This window comes from Alligator sinensis, unplaced genomic scaffold (genome assembly GCF_000455745.1).
Source record: "Alligator sinensis unplaced genomic scaffold, ASM45574v1 scaffold145_2, whole genome shotgun sequence".
Lineage (NCBI taxonomy): Eukaryota > Metazoa > Chordata > Crocodylia > Alligatoridae > Alligator > Alligator sinensis.
The window spans coordinates 782479-803266 of record NW_005841954.1 but is presented as its reverse complement, the minus strand read 5'-3'; positions in this window follow the sequence as shown (position 1 = coordinate 803266).

The following is a 20788-nucleotide window of genomic DNA, read 5'->3' as shown; positions in this document are numbered from 1 at the left end:
TGGGAGCAGCCTGGGCTCTGTGGCTGGCAGCTGCTGCCCAAGCCCAGGTCAGTAGTGGCATGCTGAACAAAATGGCCTCGCATGCCATGCTCTGGCATGCATGCCGGGGGTTGCTGACCCCTGAACTACACATCGCAGAGTGCTTGGTGCAAAGAACCACCATAGTCTGCATGGATTTGTCACCATTGAAACTAAAAATAAAACAAACATTTGTAAATCACATTCTTCAACCACACAAACACAATGAACCGAGGCGAGAAGGAAATAATGGAAGGTTGATGCTTGAAACATGTAGAAGGACTGAAATGGTGTTGGATTCAGTTGTGCTTCTCTTTCACATGGAGCACCCAGCCCAACTTTTGTGAGGTCTGTATAACAACCTTAACATGTTCCCATAAAAGGGCGAAGATAAAACCTGTCTCAACTTAACATAAAACAGTGTATTTAAATAAACAGAAGGAGCTGTTCAAAGCATCCTGATCCAGGAAAACGCTGAAGCATCTGCTTAAACTTATGAATATAAATAAGTGGCCAGTTTGTCCAGTATTAGAACTAGAAATATACTTGTCCAAGCAAGAGAGGCACATTGATGAATTTGTATGTAACTTTGTCACAGGTTATGTGAACCACAAGTGCGGATTTAGCAAAGCTTCAGTTCAGCTCTGAATAAAAACAGATACATTTTTCTAAACCTGTTGGATTCTCCCCCAAAATTATGCTTAATATTTCACAGTAGAAATAGATTATGTATTAAATATTACAATTATTTTATTACTTCTTTCAGAGGTTGGACATAAAGTAATTGGTTAATATCTTCTCCTAGACAAAAGAACTGAAACAAAACCAAGAAATGATCTGATATCAGGTGGGTTTTAATCTTTCATAAAATTAAAATAAGCATTCCAAACAAGATGATTCAAAATAAAATCCATTTCTGATTTAGCAGTCAGGAAGGAACCAATATCAGGACATTAACAATGTTCAAAATAAATAAATAAATAATAAATGACATGGTTAGGAACATAGGACTGGAAGGAAGCTCCTCTGTTGTACAGCTCAGTCCTATGCTTCCCTAGCAGCTACATCTTACAATCCTTTTCATAAGCTGATCACCAGCTCCAACTGAAAACTTGTTAGGGTTTTTTTCTGTTCCTGATTATACGTTAATACTAATTCTTTACATGAACCTGATGTCTTTCATCCAAGGATTTCAAATTGGGCTTCAAACACAAAATCGATCCACCTTTATATTATTGAAATGACTAACCTGAAGCACAGAGAAAAGAAATTATTTACTCAAGGGCATGTGGTGGCTGGGGCAGAGACAACAGAACCCAGATGTCTTTGGTCATAGCAACCTAGGTCCTAGGTTAGTAAACCTATATATGATCCATATGATCTATATATGTATAATAAACAGTAAGTAGTAGCAATAGCTATATTACTATATAGACAGAAAGGGACCATATCACTGATTAAAAAAGATACACATATTTATATTCTGGTGGGTCCCTCAGCACAAGAAGGGTAGGGAATGGAAATGGAGATCATTTCCAAAATGATGGCATACAGGACAATGCAGATGAAAGCTCAAAGGGTATATAGTTGAGGATTTTTTTTCCCCTCAAATCACTAGAGGGATCAGTCATCAATATAAAAAACTCTACAAAGACAAAAAAAAGCAGTTGCTTTACCCCCTTCCTTAATGATGTGAAAATAATTATTAACTGGAGCTTTTTTTTTTCTTTTACATTTATAATTTAACAGAGAGAACGTTAATGAATTACACTATTAACTGGGACATAATCTTGTCTTTGAGGGATCAAGGGAAGTTTAGATGTGGGACTGTCTTAGATAATGAGAGACAACTGGGAGTTTCTGGAAAAGATGAGAAATTGGCATGTGGAAATAATAATTATAGATTTTAAAATATTTACTGAGAAATGCAATGTGTGAAACCCCTTCTGGATTCAACTGCGAATCTCAGTAGAAAGAGAGCTAGGATACCTGGTGTTAAAATCTCCTCAAATCCCACACAGCTTTAGTGAAGACCTGATGTTTTGGCTGCTACACAGGAGTTTGCTTAGCTGATAGCTGATACAAATCATATTTCCAGGAAAATTTGTGCACTGCACTCCCAGATGTCAGCCAGATGATACAAGGAAATTTTGGCTTGGAAGCCTTCTTTTCTCTTCTCTTGTTTTGCTTAAGAAGAAAAGATTTGCTTGTGTGCTGTTTACAAAGGTTTCAGCATGATGTCTACTATTTTAGCCTCTAATACAAGCAACCTTGACAATCAGAATGTATTTTTTTCATCTCTTTTCATCCAGACAAGTAAGCAGTCATCAATTACAATCCCACACATGAAATACAAATTTAGCACTATGGAAATGAAAACTAAAGCAATTTGTACCTTTACTATTCCAAGGGGATTCATTCTTTCTCTGTTTACTGTGAAATATTTCCTCTCTTGAAGTCAAAGTTATATCAATGTCACCGACCTTAAGTTGACTCATAATAAGAAGATAATATTCTTGCATTTCTGATATCCACTCCAGGTTACTAGGCTAGCTAGTTGGTATATATGGTTAAAATAATACCCTAGCTCTTTTGTTTTCTAAGGATGAATATTTTTTCCTTAGCTTATAGTTGGACTTTTTTGAGTTGATAACAACATGCAACATCAAATCACATTTGAGACAGAATTTGATTTTTAATTATTGTTGATAAATTAACATCACTAACCAAAAAAAAAAATCACATTTTTTTTATCCAGTGAACATGTCTTCTCAATAACAACAAAGTCTTGACACCAAAGGAAAAAAAATGTAAAATACAAATGTAGATGAATGTCAAGTAGGTAACATTGCTTTCTGTGCACTTAATCATGAGTGACTTGAAAAAAAACAGAAAAATACTTATGATAGAAACAACCTCCCATTCCCTACTCTTCCTCTGCTGAGGGACCTATCAGTATATAAATGTGTGTATCTTTGTGTTGTACTGGTCCTTTCTGGCTCTATAGTTATTGGTATCTAACTACATAGTGGGCATATCTACACATGCTATTAATGCAATTGAATAAACTCCATCACAGTTTGTGCTAAAGTTTATTGCTGCCAGGTACCGCGGTTGAACGTACACCTGGGATCGCAGCACGGTGAGCCAAGTCAGAGCAGCCTCAGCTGGTAGGATGCCCAGGGGGTCAGCTTACCAGCCCAGGGCTGCTCTGACCTGGCTTAGCAAGCTGTGGAGGGGCTGACTGTGGCACAAGGGTGCTCTAGTATGGGGCTAGCCATCAGGCAGCCCCTGCACTGAAGCACCCTCATTCCCCAGCCAGCCCCATCAGTGTCTACACATGCAATGTGTTGCATTAACGCTGCTGCAGGATACTACTTGTGTTTACAAGTACTAACCTACAGAGGCATTTATTAGTTTACAGCAACCTAATAGGGCCAAATGTGTAGACGCTGAAACTTTTACTGCTGAGCTACTTAGGCCACTCCACAGTAAACGTTTCATGTAGATGTGCCCAGGCCCAGTGTTTATTATAGAAATGGAGTTCATACTACGATGGAAATGAGGGACATAGGACCAATCCTCTTATCTTGTGCATGTTATATACCCCATTAATATATTTATCAAATGATTAAATTTATCATAAATCATATACATATATTTCTAAAACACACTAAGTACTATATTGACTCAAATACAAGATAAGGTGTTTTTTTCTGCAATCAGCATGGGGAAAAAAACTCCCCGTCTTACATTCGCATACAAGGAAATGTCATTAAATACATTGTCTATAATTAAACTGCTGCCAAAAGCAGCATGTGCTCAGTAATGGAAACCAACTATAAAGTTGATTAAATGCAGCCAACACTCAGCATGACTATGAAACACGTAGCCCATACTGGGTAAACATGGTGATGAGAAGGGTTTTTTTTTGTGGCCTGTAAAAAAAATGGGCAGTTGTTCCCCCAGAAGGTAATGAGCATGTGGACCTGGAGGTACTGCAATACCAGGCCAGCACTTAGAGAGGCTGGAGGTCTAGTTTTGTTTGAGAAGGACCGCAGACACTGCTGCTATAAATGTCCCTCTTCCCCGCAAATAACACTGTTTAGTACTTCTTGGCACACTGCCACCCTGTGCCCTTTCCCTGCACATCTGCAGCATATTGTGTACCAGCAGTATGCAGCCAGATGTCCTTCCTTCCCACACTTGCTACAGAGTTTAGGCTCTCCGAAATACATTATAAACCCTCAGTGTGGCCCTGCTTGGATTAGTAATGGTAAGTGTATTATCCCACCAGGACTCTTCTCATTCACCTTCATTACCACTCAAGCTCTTCAAGGTCCCAACCACATACTGTATTTATCACATATCTTATCATCATACATAACTTTTTATACATAATTCTTCAACCATTTTGCCATCTCCCCCATATCAAGCATATCTGTATACATTTGAATAATTATTGCCTTTTCTCTTGTCTTTTCTCTCTGCAATAAATCTTATCCCCTTAAGTTCTTCCCTCTCATGTACTGCTGCACGTCTTCCAAAAATACTTATAACTTTCTCAGCTCCAATATGAAAATTCCCAAGACTTCCAGTCAGGAAAAGTGACAAGGCTATTCAAATGTTCTGCTTTAACATCTAAAACTTCAAACAATATTTTCTCTATAAATTCATATCTATCTATTCATCATCTGACTTCTCTGTTCTCCCTCCCCTGTTAATACTGTTTGTATTCTCAGGTGTAGATTACTTGCTGCTCTGTCTCTCACTTCCTCCCATCTCCATTCTCATTGTGGATCTGGCTTATTCCTCCCACTAGTCTTCTTCCCTTCAATCACTGTTTCCTTTCTCATTTCTCTCTCCTGATCTCCTGTCCTCCTGTTCTTCCTGCTAACTGAACTCTTCCCTCATTGCCTCCTTCAGTAAAAGTCTCCTCCGAAACTGCTGATCCCACCATACCTTTCTTTTCCTACCTTGTTTCATCCCCTTGTCCCCAGCTTCATCCATTCTCCATCACACTCTTGATCTTCACTTCTGCTGGTTCACTTCTCATCTCTCGGTCTGCTTTCCCTCCCATAACTGCCACTCTCTTCTCCAAAACAAATACTGTTCTGGGCTCCAAGAACTCCTCCTTCATCCCCACACTCCATCACTGTCCCTTGGTACTCCTGGCATCAATCAAGGCAGTAAAACTGGGTCTTCACCAGGCCTCTACACTTGATCTTAGCCAAGGAGTAGCCAAGAAGCTATGCCACTGATGGGAATTTACCACAAGGATTACTTAGTGCAGCCCATCTGAATAAGATGGGTTATGCCCATTGTGCACAGTCCTCCTCTGCAGTGACTCTATTTAAAGTCCTGGTGAGTCACTGAATACATTTCACCTTCTTCTTCACTCCTGCAGCTGAGCTACGCTGTTCTTTTCCATTTCCAATGATTCCTGTTTCTTCACCAGCCTTAAGGGTGCCTGTAGACATGCAGGTCAAGCATTTCCAAAGGTACTATAATTTTTCTGCTTTACTTTAAGTGCTTTAGGTACAGTGCCTTAAAATTTAACAGACATTCCAAGGCTTGGTGTTAGTTTTGTGCCTTGCTCTAGTTCTGTAGAGTAGGAGCTGGGAGGCACCAGACCTTGCACAATGCAGCCTGCATGCAATCTGCACCCTCTCTTCCCTACCCCAAAGGTGGGTGTTGAGTAAATAACAAGTGACACTTACAAAGGTGATAATTTTTATTTTTGTTTTTTATTTTTTTAATTACACAAAGGAGTTTGCTTTGAGGCATGTTGATACCAGGCTCTAGAGCTCACTACACCTAGTGGTAACAATTAGTAATTACCACTTTGAAAAGTCCTAGTTAAATAAGGTATGGGTAGGAGCTGGGTTAAGGAGAGGAAATGGGCAACGTTAATTCTTCAGGGAAGATGAGTCCAAAGATAAAATAAAGGCAACTGACCTGTGTTGAAGTCAGCGGAGCTATACTGAGAAACTTCTATAGTGCTCGCCCCTCCTTCGTACCTAAAGGCAGGCATTTCCCATGAGTCCAAGAGGCTGTAGACCTCAAACCCACAACCAAAGGAAAGTCTTTCACCAGTTCCTTCCTTGGATCATGACTGCTTACAGCTCTATTCATGCCTTCATCACTTTTGTGTTTAGTATAGCAATTTATTCTTTTATAATTTTTCCAAAGCCTGGCTCTCTAAAGTTTGGTCATTCACTAAGCTGTATCTTTGCAAACTTATCCCACATTATCCAACAGAAGCTCTTGCTTAAAACTTCTCCACAGACTCTGGGTGAAATCCTGGGTCCATAGAACTCAAAGGCAAAACTGCACTGATGTCAGTGAAGCCTGGATTTCACCTTTTCTACTGCACCTTTTTTTATACAACCCACCAACCTGTTATTCATTTTCCTTCCCTTGTGACTGGGACTCTGTAAAATGGAAATGTACTGTGTTAAATTTGTCAGTCTTAAACTCAAAGGGACAAATCCTGCTCCTGGAAGTATACTTCCTTGAACGTCAGCTGAGTCATTTGAGATTTATACTCCTGTTAATGAAGAGGAATTTGGTTTAATAGTAAGTAATTGTTAGTAAACCCATTTCCTTTCCTCCCAGCTATAAAGTCAGTTGGTTGTAAGGGCCTGTAAAATCTAAGCACTCATTGGCACCTGCATTATCTGCCTTAGAGGGCTGCAATTAAAAATTGATGCAATCTTGTTACCTCAGTTACCAAAATTATTTTCAAATCCCCACCTCTCAACTCAGCTTGAATGTTTCCTTTCTGCTCTATTCCATTCTAACTGCTAAGCATCTGTGATAGCCTGCGTGAAAAAAGACAAATTATGTTGTATTGCCACTATGTCCCAATTATTGTAGCATCTTTTTCTCTGGCCTTGACAAATGCCATAATAACTTCCTCATAATTATTCAGATATAGATATTCTGCAAAATACATTCTCAAGGCTTGTTATTTAGACCATGGCACCCTTCTTTTTTCCTCCACTGGCTGCCCTTCTCTACTGTGGCAAACATCAGTTTCTAATCTTTGAAGCCTAATGACCTATCCTTATTCCTTCCATCCTGCAGTACCTATAGATCCACTCCAATTGACGTTTAATGCCACCTTCCACCACCCACTTGGTAAATTTTCAAAACATCCCCTTTGTGATTTCTCTGTGGTATACCTCACATTTGGGAGAACTCCCCAGAAACATCTGCAAAACATTGTTCACCTTCATATCCCTTCTTAAAATCTCCCTTACCATGATGCAAAGTACTTGACATAGATTTAGTGTATGGCTCTTGTTGTTCTGGGATCTATTACTGTTTCAGTGTTGGGATTTCCTTTAGGCCAAGGTTTGTTTTTTGTTCTGTGTTTGTACAGTGCCTGGTACAATGAATTACTTGCCTGTGTTTAGGGCTCCTAGATGCTACAATACTACCTAATTATACTGCCAGTGCCTGGAGACTGGCAGGGGAAACTGTGCCCTGCTGATCTAACTCTTTCAATGGCTTTTGATATAGTTGACCATGAGGTATATATAATGTATTTACATGATCTGGAGAGTATTTGGAAGACAGCTGTAAATCATTTCAGCCCTATCCTAGCAGGGGGACCCCCAGAGAGTGGAAATGGATGAGTGCTTATTATTTCTTCAGGACCTTTCCATGTGGGATTCCCCAGGGCTCCATCTTATTGCCCCTCCTGATCAATCTATATATATGAGACCACTGGGTGAAGTTTGGAGTGTGGTGCCATGAGGATGCTGATAGCATCCAGCTCTACCTCTCCTTTTCTTTTGACCCTGGCCCCACAGTCTCAATCCTTTCTCAATGCCTGACTTCCATTGGAGACTGGATGTGTGTGAATCAATTGAAAATGAAGCTAGATAAGATAGAGGTGATGGTGGTGGGCAAGTTGCTTGACTTGGGAGGGAGTGGGATACCTATCGCTGATGGGGTTTACCCTCCCCTTGTCACTCAGATTTGTAGACTTGGGTGTTCCTTGATCTCCAGATGGTGGTGGTGCAACTTTTGCCAACTCTATCTGCTGAGAAGGCTGTGACCCTTTCTTTCAGATTTGAATCTGGCCACCATCATCCATGCCTTCATAACTTCAAGGCTAACTGTAATGGGCTCTATACAGAGGTGCCTTTAAATACCATTTGTAAGCTGCAGCTGGTGCAGAATGCAGTGGCCCATCTTTTGATCGGAGTGGATAGTCAGGCGCATATAGGTCATAGTGTTCCAGAGTATGCATTGGTTCCCAATAGCTTTCCAGGTGCAATTCAAGGTGCTAGTTTTGACTTAAAAGGCATATAAGACCTTTAACTGTATAGGTCTTATGTACCTTATGGATCGCCTTCTTCCTTATGCCCCATCATGATAACCAGGGATCCTGGTTTTCCCCGATAAAAAAATTACAGATTCTCTGATTAAACCCCCCCAAATCTGTAATTAAAATGAAATGCCACTATATATAAAGGTATCAATTTACCACAATGTTTTATTGATTTATTTACAATTTTAAAGCAGTTTGGAAACTTACCAGTGCTTCAATTGCTATAGTAAAAGAAATTCTAAGTACAGCAAAAGCTGTGTTAATCAGCACTTTATTAGCCAGAAAACTCTATTAACCAGCATCTGAGGGATGCGGCAAAAGCGAAACCAAAAGTGTCACTTCCGGGGACTTCCAGTTTTGCTGCCGTGAGTCGAGTTTTTCTTTGTCACTTCTTCGGCCCACAGCCCAGGGCAAAGCAGCCTGTGCGGGGCCCCCCTCCCTGTCCCCTGGCACACTGCCACCAGGGAGTGCACCAGACAGTACACATTTGATTAACCAGTATATTTGATTAACTGGCATCCCCATTCCCAGGGGATGCTGGATAACAGAGCTTTTACTGTACTTATAAATTTTGGTATTTGATTTTGGGTTTTTTATCATGGAAAATCAGAGCTTCCCCTGCCCCCTTAACTCACCAGAATGCAGGTCCAGGCTCCTCACTCACCACCCGCAGCCCCATAGCCCTTCTGGTGCCCCTCATTCCCCAACCACAGTCTGCTGAGCCCTGCTGGTGGCCTCACTCCCCCTCACAGCCCCCCCAGCCCTGCTAGTGCCCCTCACCTCCCACCCACAGCCCCCTGCCCCTCCGGCTCTTGCAGAGCAGGCCCCCTGCTGCCAGGGCTATGAGGCCAGGGACCTGGGTCTGCAGCAGCACCTGAGCTGCAGCTGCCACCCATGGGAGGTGGCAGCTTCTGAAGCCTGAGCATGGATCCTGGTTCCTCCTCCCTTGTGGGCAGCATGGTCAGAGCAGAGGCCATGGGGGAGTGGGTGCTTTAGGCTCAGGCAGAGGGGATGGGGGGAGAGCTGGCTCCCCACTGCTGCATGCATTTCTGGGGGCGGGGAGGGCACACATCCCCCAGATCTGTGCACGGGGTGGGGGTGGGCTGGCCTCTGCAGGCTCAGGCTCCCCACCCTATTGCCCTCCACTGGGGGCCTCTGCATCCTGGCAGATGTGACAGGGTAGAGCGGGGCCGGGCAGGGAAGCTTGGTGCCAGCACTGCAAGCTCCACACTACCCTGGTGATGCGTCCACTGCCTGCTCCAGAGCAGTGGTGGCAGCAGTGCAGGGTTGTGCCCCTTGTTGCTCCAGGGCAGGTAGGGGGCTCATTGCCAAGGCACTGCAGGGCTCACAGCCACTGCAATGAGCTTCCCTGCCTGGCCCCACTCTGCCCTGCTGCACCAGGTACTACCCGCTGGGCTGCAGAGGCCCTGGGGGAAGACAGCAGGATGGACAACCTGAGTCTGCAGTGGGCAGCCCGCACCTGTCCCTGCCCCTGTCTCAGATACAGATCTGGGGGGCATGTGCCAACCCCACCCCCCACCTCCTGGAAGAGTTGCCGGCAGCCTTGTCCTGCTCCCCGCTAGGGCTCTATGACTGTGCATTGCAGCCCCGGGCCCCAAACCCCATGCACCACCCAGCTGGGCAGCAGCCCCAGCCCCAGGCCTGCCCAACTCCCTCCCTATGGAGCCCTCAATTCTTCCCCCATCTCTTATCTGTGGGAGCTGCTCCCAGGGTGCCTGGAAGCCATATGCATGTACATTCACATGGCACCCCCGCCTGAATGCCCTCTTCCTGCTCTCCCCAGCCCCTTGGAGGCTGGAACTCTGCCAGCTTGCAGAGAGCTCTTTGCAAAAGTGCAAAATCTGCGTTTTTTTCCTGTTAAAATAAAAAATCTGTGTTTTTCTTGAGTAAAAGGGAAAATCTGTGTTTTTCCCCCCGTTTTTCTGTGGGAAATGGAAAACCCGTATCCCTGATGATAACTAAGGTGTGTCAAGAGCAACCTCCTGCAAGTGTCAACAGAACATTAAGTATGTGTGGTGAAAATATATGGCAAGTTGTTCTCAGCAGTTGCTGCTCAGATCTGGAGCTCTCTCCTTCTTGACGTCCACCAGAGTTCCCAAGCCTGGACGTCTTTTGACAGTTGTATAAGGCCTTTCTATTTGGGCAGGTGTTTAGCACATCAAGCTAGACAGATATTGTTTACAGGATCTTTATTTTATGTTGGTATTATAGTACCCTTTTAAGTTGCGTTGTTTTTGTGTCACTCTCCAGTTTTGTAAGTTTTTATCTCCTCTTATTGTCAGCTTCCTTGAAACTTTGTTGGGAAGGGCAGCATATAAATCAAATAAATAAATAATTAGTAATAACATTGATATATCACAATGTTCAACTGAAAGAGCTTCTATTCTGTATACTTGGACTCTTTTCAAATGAATTAGCCATACTAATTTTGTACAATGGTACATTTTGGTAAGTAAGAGATCAATGCCCTAATTTATACTTGTTGCTATTTTGAGACTTTGGATGTAGACCTTGAGGACCTTTTGTTGCTTTTTCACCTTTCCATTTCTGATGTGTATATGTGGATGGGGAGGATAAAACTACTACATTTATATATAAGATATTTCACTGAATCTGATGTCTGCATTTTTGAGCATATGGCTTATTGAATTGTAATACTTTCCAAGATAATTCTGACTGCCCTATTCGGAAAGATTTGTATTCTCAAGTAGAACATGCACAAGAATAAAGATTTTGATTGCAGCTTTAATATCAAAGTAATATGTTTCAATTGACTAAGCAGGCCACTAACAATTTAGATAAAAGGATGCAATATAACAATTAATGAGCTATATACAAATTCCTCATTGTTCATTAACCCTTCAGAGACTGCAATCATGTACATGTGTCCTACTTAGCATTCATTTTGCTGGCAGCTGGAAGATGACAGCATTCTAATAATACATTGGCACAAACCTGTTTTAATATAAGGTAGGTGATATACATGCACATTACAAAATAATCTGTGCAAAGCACTGGTAATAGTCCTAACAATGGTAATATGTACTATATTTTCTACAGGCTGGAATTTTAGCTAATATCCAGTATAAATTTTTCTGTCTTAGGTAGAGCTACATTTGCAAGTTCAGGCAGCCTGGGGCAAAATATTCTGAGTAGCCCCGAAAATTCTACTTGAAAGTGTAGCAGTGTAGGGGAGCTTTCAGCCCTAGCACAAATTAGAACAGCCTGAGGCCTGTTCTGCTTGTACCAGCTGGGTATGTTCTCTTAGCAGTGCTACAAACTCCTTATGATTTTATCATGAGGCTTGCAATATTTGGTATATTCTTGAAGCCCCAGATCCTGGAGTTGTACATTTCAAGAGAGTCTCATCACTTTCTCCTTAATTTTCCAGTAAGGTTTTGAAAATTTCTGGTTGGTATTGAGAAAACCTTGGAAGTGTGAACCCTACATGCTCAAAAAAGCAAAGACAAATAAATAAGACTGCAAAATCAAATAGTTTGCAAAATTTCATGATTTTTGTAAGCCTGGCTCATGGTTTTTGAGTCCTTGTTTTTGGCAATGCTTCCTGCTGCATTGCAGCCTTATTACTCGTCTTTCCAATGTCACTCTGACTCTGTAAGCCTACCCCTGATTTTTCCCTGCATGGAAGTCTGCAAAGCTGGAGGTATGGGAGCTGACTTTTGCTGTTAGGCACCTTTTCCCAACACATTCTCTTTGTACTGTGCAAACATTTGCATATGTTCTGTGAGGAACTATGTTAGGCCTGAATGGGTTGGTGTGTATAGATAGATACAAGACCATGATCCTCAGCTGGTATAAATCAGCATGGTTCTATTGGCAAAAAATGTTTTTCACAGAGCTTTAACAATACAGGACAATCCTGCCCAAGAAATGTAGTACGGAACTTACAAAGTCTATTGACATAGGTTCAGATGTTCAGATTTCAGGTACTCTTGGATGGAATATCAAACCAACAACAATGGAAGCCATCCTCCCCCAAGCCCAACAATAGTGATTTCATTTATACTGGATTTGAATAAAGCACTGTAAGTGAAAACAATGACAAAATATGTATCAGAGGAAGGATGGAGTAGGTTACCTCCTCCACATTAAGATACCAGTCCAGAAAAAGTAATTATATGGAAACTATGTGATGAGGCCCAGTATTAACTAAGAAAGGCCAGAAAGGACATTTAAGAATGTCTCTGTGCTTAACCCAGCCAATAACTACAGTGCAACTCCCCGTGTCTACTTAGTTACATGGTCTACTTCAGGTTCTGCATACCTCATGGTCATGGATGTTATGCTTGCACCAGCGCTGTGAAGTATGGAATTATTGCCCTATTTTACAAATGGACAAGGGAGTCACAAAGTATACAAAGTTTACCCTAGGTTCACACCAAGAGTCTGTGTCTGAGCCAGATCTTCTGAAGCCCCATCTAGTGATCTATCCAGTAGACCATCCTTCTGACGATTGAAGACATTAAAAAGCAATGAAAGTGTATAGGCCAATTTAGTGAATTCATTTCTGTAATTCACTCACTGAACTCTGTTTTCTTTCAGAAACTCCTCAAAGAACAGAGCCTGTCAAGTAGATTGCAGTTCCTTGTTCTCTCAGAGGCTGTTATTAATCTAAAATGAGCATTTGCCTTTATGACCAAGCAGTGGTAGAGTTAACATGATTTTTTTTACCTTTTTACTGTTAGATCAGGTATTGATGGTATTAGCTCTGATCTTTACTGTTAAGTTCAGTGCTCAGACCAATATCTTACCTACCTGTAAAAAACTAAAAGAAAACTAATTGCTGTTGCCAAATTACGCATAGAAGCCTTACTCCAAAACCCACAGCAGCCAATGGAAAGGTGCTCATTAAGTTCCCTGGGCATTACATTCAATGGCCAGATTCATTATTCCCAAGCCTATGGATGGTATATGTACTAATCGATACTGAAATTAAACATGCTCTGTAATTAGGGGAACATTTTCTTACCTGTAGGAAAGCCAAGTAAGGGAGGCTTCAAGAAAGGACTGCAGACAGACTTTACCCCATGGTTTGGAGTGGCACTTATAGCTATTCTGTAGCTTCTACTGCAGTTTAATGATGGCAACAGGAATTACAGCCTATATATCCCTCTTATGCATAGGGAACCATTCAGTGTATGAAACAGAAGTTCAATCCAAGAGGCTTGGCTTTGAGAACTATTCATTGGATGGAACGATATATTTAATCGAGTGTGTCTACATGAGATGTTTACTGCGGAGTTGCCTAATTAGCTCTGCAGTAAATATCTCTGTGTCTACATGTGCTGTGCTATTAGGATGGAATTAACTAATTAACCCCACTGTAGTTTAGAATTTATAAACACAAGTACTATTCTATGGCAGAGTTTTTTACTCTGCACTCCGCAGCTATGCATGTGTAGACACTGACAGGGCTGGCTGGAGCACGAGGGTACTTCAGTATGGGGGCTGCCTTTTGGTTAGCCCCACATTGAAATATCCCAGTGCCCCAGCCAGCCCCTCTGCAAGTTGAGCTGGGTTGGAGCAGCCTTAGGCTAGCAGGCTGAGCCCCCAGACCTCTTGCTAGCCAGGGCTGCTCCAACTTGGTTCAACATACTGGAGTCCTGAGAGCATGTTCAAACATACCTCTGCCACCCCCCCTCCCCCACCAAATCAATAAACTCTAGTGCAATATGCCCTGGAGTTTATTGCTGTACATTAATTGCAGATTTTGATGTGCCCCATGGAAAAGGGTTGCATTTTCATAGGGCCAGATTCTGCAACTTCATTTAGGATAAATAGCACCTTCCTCTGTGAACAGTCACACTGACTCAAATGCTAGTATAGGGATAAAAAACTTGTCTTAAGAGGCAAGTACTGTTCCTTCTCAGAGGAAGACCTTAAATGCTGCTGAAAGGAACAAATCTCATATACTTTCTGTGCTTCAATCTTCCCATCTGTAATATGGGAATAATGAGACTCTCTGTAATAATGTGCTTTGAAATCCTTGAAGGAAAAGCAGGATAAATTGCTTTTCATAGTGATTGATTCATACACCCAAGCTGCATTAGCACAAGAGATTGTTGCTTTGAGGATTTTGTGGCTTTGCAAATACATGTGCATGGAGATACTTATTTTCTATAAGCATAAGCCTTGTATGATACATATCTCATTTTTTGTGAGAATCACTGGGGGATGATAATCATATAATTTATTCCAACACACTAGCATAAAATACAAACAATTCATACAAAATGGACACAGACATAAACAAATTATAAAGCAGACAGACAAAAAATAACCTGTGGTTTTAGAATTGGGGTACTTTATTACTTTGGAAGGAGGATTTCAGAAAAAAAATGTCCTACCCTGCATTTTTTCCCTGGTGCATCAAAGTTAAAAATCAAATCAATACCATCTTAGTATTAGACGGTGGTGACAGCATGCGGACATCAGTACTGTAATTAAAAAGCCATTCAGCTCACTTGGTAAAATGTAATTTTAGCTGTAGTCACTGGCTGTTTCCAAGCAATCTATTTACCCCAAAATATCCTCAGGCATGGACTGGAGAGTGTGAAATGATCGAGTTTTAGTTATCCTCATACATAACAAATTTCAATTATAATTCTGACTGTAAAGAATGTTATAATAATATTACACTGAAGTCCCCATGCTAACTGGCCCCCATTTTAGAAGAATTGAAAGAAATTTCTCTGCTTTACTGCTCCTATTAGTCCCATTTTACATGGGTGTTCTTCCATGAGCTTGCATGAAAACAAATTCCATCAGCTGACTTCAGGCGCCACTCCCTGCTGTCCAGTTGTGCTGCGTACTCTACCCAAACACTCTGGAGAAATATGCTACAAGATTTCCCTCTAAAATATTCTGACAAAAGACTCTCCTTTGTTCTCTAAAGAATTCTAGAGCTTTGCTTTTACCCTTTGCTTCAAAACAGCCTTGGGAATCTAAGAGTACCTATTAAAAGTAATATATAAGAAATGTAAATAACAAGCTGTTAAAATGTTTAAAACAGATTTTATTTTGTAAGATATCAGAATTAATTAATGGCAATGAAGAACATGTCTGACATAAATAGTCACCCTAATCTGTACAATAAAAAGACCAAGGGCAAATTCTGTCATATTCCAAACCAATATGTCAGAATCTCTCTACTTAATGTGAGTTATTTCACCTCGATGAGACCAGTGTTCGGAAACAAACTTTCTTATTGAGACTCATTTGACATTTTAACACATTATTAAATCCAAGCTGGATGTGGATTTACTAAAATGCACAATGAAAGCAAAGGCTGGCTGCATCACCATCTCAAAGAAGTACTGTAGATCTGTCAAGTCCTCCCATGGCCTTCCACACAAGCTTTGCTGGCTACTTGGGTTGTCCTGCTTGTTTACATGTGTACATTTTACTGTCCTAGTGTCATCCTGACAGCACATCATCTTGCCACTTACTGGTGCACAGCCAAGTGCTGCTGTACTTAGCAATTCCAGTTTGTGGGGAGTTCATTTACCTATGTCATGCCTTTGATTATTCAGCAACCATGATTTGTGTTTCAGTGTGGTTCTGAGCTGAGGTCCAGGCCTTGATTGCCCTTTGGGAGGAAGAGCATGTACAGGACAATCTGAATTGTAGCCACTATAATACAGAGAATACATCCTATCAGGCAAAGAAGCAATATGACTGTCATCCAAGCCAATGCCATAATAAAGGAAAGAAAACAGTAGCTTGGCACACCTATAGATGCATTCATGCACCATAATTACTGCCCATTAAGGTAGTACCTGTAATAACAGGTACTAACAATGCGAAGCAATTAGTGTTACTGTGCAGTAGCGCCAGCACACATCTTTTAGTTGATGCTAATGTCAAGTAGGCTAATTCTACTTTCACCGTGATGAGCTAATGAACAGTAGAATTAGCCTACTGCACTTTTAGCATCTTGTGTGGACATACCTGCTGTGTTATAGGAATCTTAAGGAGAATAATAGAACCTGTGGAAGAATTAATGGGGTATGAGGAGCTGGACTATTTATATTTGCCAGAGATCCAATCACTGGGCCATTATATTTTGTGGGTTTCACTGTTGCCTCCAGAAAAGCTAGAAGTGTATGTGCTGTGGTGGGATTACATTGTACAGTAATGCTGTGATGCACTAAAAAAGAATAAGCAGGGATAACATAGATAAAACAGAAACTATTTGAGTCAAAGACACTTTACAGAAAGTTGGTAAAAGAAATTTTCCTGGGGTTTGTAGCAATGCTCAGAGTCTGAATGGAGCTCAGCATCAGATTAAATAGGGACAATATTTGTAAATATTTAGATAGTATAAATACCACCAGGAATTGTGTAATACTTGGATACATTAAGGGCCAGATTTTATTCCCTCTGTTAGGTGCATGAGTGGACTTAGGTATGGAGGCCCTTGTTCCAGACCTAAGAGGCTGAAAAAACAACTAAAAAGATTTAAAAGTAAGCAGAGTATAACAAGAAATGGGATGGATCAGCAAAGAAAGCTTCAATTTAGAGACTGGAAAAGAGAGAATTTACAAAACTCTATCTGAGTTAGGACTTGTAAATAGGGAAATAAGAAATGAGGACAGAGTCTAAAAGGGTCAAGATTAAAGAAAAATCGTGGTCCAAAGTTCTACGGGCCAAAAGTTAAATGAATATTTTGCAAGGACGATTATTTTGAACGTAGGTGCAAAGCAGGATAGTGGATGTAAATGAGGCCAGGGGAATGGAAATTACCACATTTGAGATGGAAGCAAAATTGGAAGATAGGAAATGGACAGTCTCTGTCCCAGAATTTTGAAAGAACTGGCACATGTAACTGGAAGTCCAGCAGTAAGCATTTTTAACAAATCCATCAAGCTGGGAGTACTATGTAATTGGAGAATAGCAAATATAGTACCTACATTAAACAAAGGCAAACAATTTATCTTGAAAACTACTCTGCTATTCTGAACTCAATGGCATCTAATGTTTAAGAGCAAATTTTGCAGGAAAGAATAATTAAAATCATGGAGATGAATGAAAAGTTGGACAAGATACAAAATGGGCTAGCCAAAATAGGTTGCACATATTTAAATATCTTTCTTTGGGAAGATAACTGGTTTTCAAAGCAAACAAAATGGTAGAGAACATTTATCTGGACTTCAGTGCATATGGAAAATTATTAGCTAAGTAGACAAGGTATGGAGTAGTACAAATTTTGTGTGGTGGGTAAAGGAGACACTAAGGCGACAACAACAAAGAACGTTATTGGGCTGTGAAGAAGCTGCTAGTCAAATTCCTCAGGGATCAGGGATGGGATCAATATTGTTTAATATTTTCCTTACTGATTTGTTATAAAAATAAGTGTGGGCTAATGAAATTTCCTGAGAACCGTGCCACAACCTCTGTGTGTCCTGCAGCCCTCGGCCTTTACCCTGATGCTTACACGTTAAGAAATACCTTGCCTTGCAATAACTACCAGAAATGGGGCCTTTTGTAGGTGTTTTCTGCCTCAGAATGAGGAGAATGGTGGATGTTAGAAGAGATGCTTAACTCCTTCATCCACAAGAGTTAGGATGTGTAAAGATGTCCTATGCATGAAGATGTAGAGAAGGTCACTACTTTTTGATCTTGAAAGCACCAGTTTGTCTGCTCAATGTACATTATTTGTTTTTAGGTTTTCAATGGTTTTTAACTTTGCATGCCATTGTAGATATTAAAATATTTTTCTTACTGTTTACGAGATTTGAATTAGTGAATTAATTGTTATTTATTAAAAATTCTTGTAAAAAGTCTTTACCTTCATGATTCTGTATCTTGAATAATTCCTTAAAATGCCTATGTTAACAAGATCCAAACATGCACTTCTCCTTATTAACAACCAAGGGAGTAGCTCTATTAAGACTGAAGTGGTAGCAATCAGATGTGCTGAATTTCCAAACAGTGACGATCACGTGCCTTGCTATGCTGAAGGGAGCTCTTAGGTTGGTGTTCTGTCTCTGCAGTTCTGGAACAAGTTGTGCTGAAGTTTCTGACAAAGTCCTTAGACATCTTGAAAATCTGTTGTCACTGGTGACCATCCCAGGTCTTCCCTAAAATATGCTGCTCCTCTAGTCACTGCCTGCTCCTAGTTCCAGCCTCTCCTCTGCAGGTGGCCTTTCAATTTTGATTCTAGTCATTGTATAAGTGCTTGCAGCAGTTTGTTCAGAACAGTCATTGTGAGGACTGCAGCTCTCATTGATGTTTCCTTCCTCGCACCTGATAGTATTTCTGGAGTAGAGTTGAGTGGCTTACAGAAAGATCATCCTGATGGATAATGACATGAATCAAAAAGAAGCATGGAAACAATGTAATATGGCTGTAAATCCCAGAATTCTGTTGCCTTCCTTTGCAGGTATCCCACAATACAGAGAGTGAGAAATTCCAAAATACAAACAACGTAACGCTAGAGCAATGTTCCAGGGGGTGTTTGACAAGAACGCTGATCAAAACATTTTACGACTGTGCAACTTTGTTTGAAAAGGAACAACATGGTGTATATGAATGTGAATGTAGTCAACGGCAGACAAGGTTCTTTGGGTGAATTTGTTATCTTTTATTAGACCAACCCAAATAGTTGGAGAATAGTTATTCCAACTATTTGGGTTGGTTTAATAAAAGATATCAAATTCACCCAAGGAACCTTGTCTGCCTATGTCCTTAGACCAACACGGTTACAACCTACACCCCTGCAATGTAGTCAATGTGAATGTAGTCAATGTGACTGTGAATCAAATAAATGTTCAGGTGTAGATATGTCCTTACTCTGCAATTCAGACCTGACCCACTTTCTGTAGTCCTGCTAACTTCAGTCAAGCTGTAATGATTTATACAAGTTGAGAACCTGGACGAGTAATGGCAGCGAGAGTCACATTATCATGCAGGATGGTAACATAATACAAACTGTTTCTTCTCTTTCCTGCACCCCTCGAGAATCTCTCATGATAAAAACACTGAAGGCTCTTGATTTATTTTGCTGACTAGAATATTTCATTATATTGATTCAGTTCATGATAGCCCCACAAGGAAACAGAAAGTAGCCCATTATTTTGAATTTCCAATTTGAAAAGTTACAGCACATTTTATTTAGTGCGTGTGTGTGTATATGCATGTTCAAGAGAGAAAGTTTTCAGATAAATTATTTATATTCAGCATTATTTTTAGAAAGTTATATTTTCACCATTTAGAAAAGACTAAGGATTAATCCTGTGGTTCTTTATGTTGTAAACTGCTGAGGTTCAATGAGATTATTTAGATATCTTTTACACAGTATTGGTGAGGAGGTAACTGCCAAATATCCTGAACGTCTCAATTCTGGAATAAATAGTGGGCTAGGATGATCTTATAAAATTTATTCATGACTTAAATTGAACAATTTAACACTCTGAAGCTTAAGTAAAAAATTAATAGAAGGCAAATCTTTGAAGTGGTGACGTGTGTAATCCTCTTGTCCCCTCCAGCCAAAAAAAAATAAAAAAAAATCATCAAGGCTTTAGACGATTGCATTAGGCATCTGAAGTCTCATAAAAATATTTCTGATGCAGAACAATTACTTGTTAACAATATTAGAGAGAAGTTATACCAACATGTGCTTATTTTATCTTTGTTCAAAATCATGAACAATATATGTTCTGTATATCTTTTATCTTATGTTAGATTCATTCTTTGGGATGTACCAGTAATCGCACGCACGCGTGCGCACACACACACACACACACACACACACACACACACACACACAGAGCAAATAGACTGTATCACCAGAAATTCTCAGCACGTACTCTTATTTCTCTATTGCTCTTGCTTGAAGCACATGTTTAACATTTCACTTGACTTGAAAACTCAGTAAGGTACATGGATTAAGGAAAAAAAGTCAAAGGTTGGAAGGATGAATGGCTTAGTGAATAAAGCATTGGGTACTTACAGTACTGCTGACATTGAGCACAGGGAATCAATCCTGCAGTCCTCAAAAGGGTGAAGAATGAAGCTAAAGCTTCATACCCAACTTGGTCAGCCCAGAAACTAACCAAACAAAGGCATCACAAACATGCAGCTTGGGGTTAAAGTGCTAAGAAGTTAATCCAGTACAAAGGGTTTTGGCCATGCTGTTTACCCTTTTGTATGTATGTATATACAATTTAAGCTAAATTTTTTCAGGCCACGAAGTGAAGCAGTGCTTCAGACAAATCTGGTAAAGAAAAAGCTCAGCAAGTTATTTCATTAACAAAAAGTGGATTCTTTGCAAGTAGGGCAAAGATTTTTCCACTACAGTTTGTAGAATGTTCATTTCCTTCAGGTGTGGTACAGTTCTTTTCTTTTTTGAAGAAGATTTTAAAGCATACAAAATCTATTTTT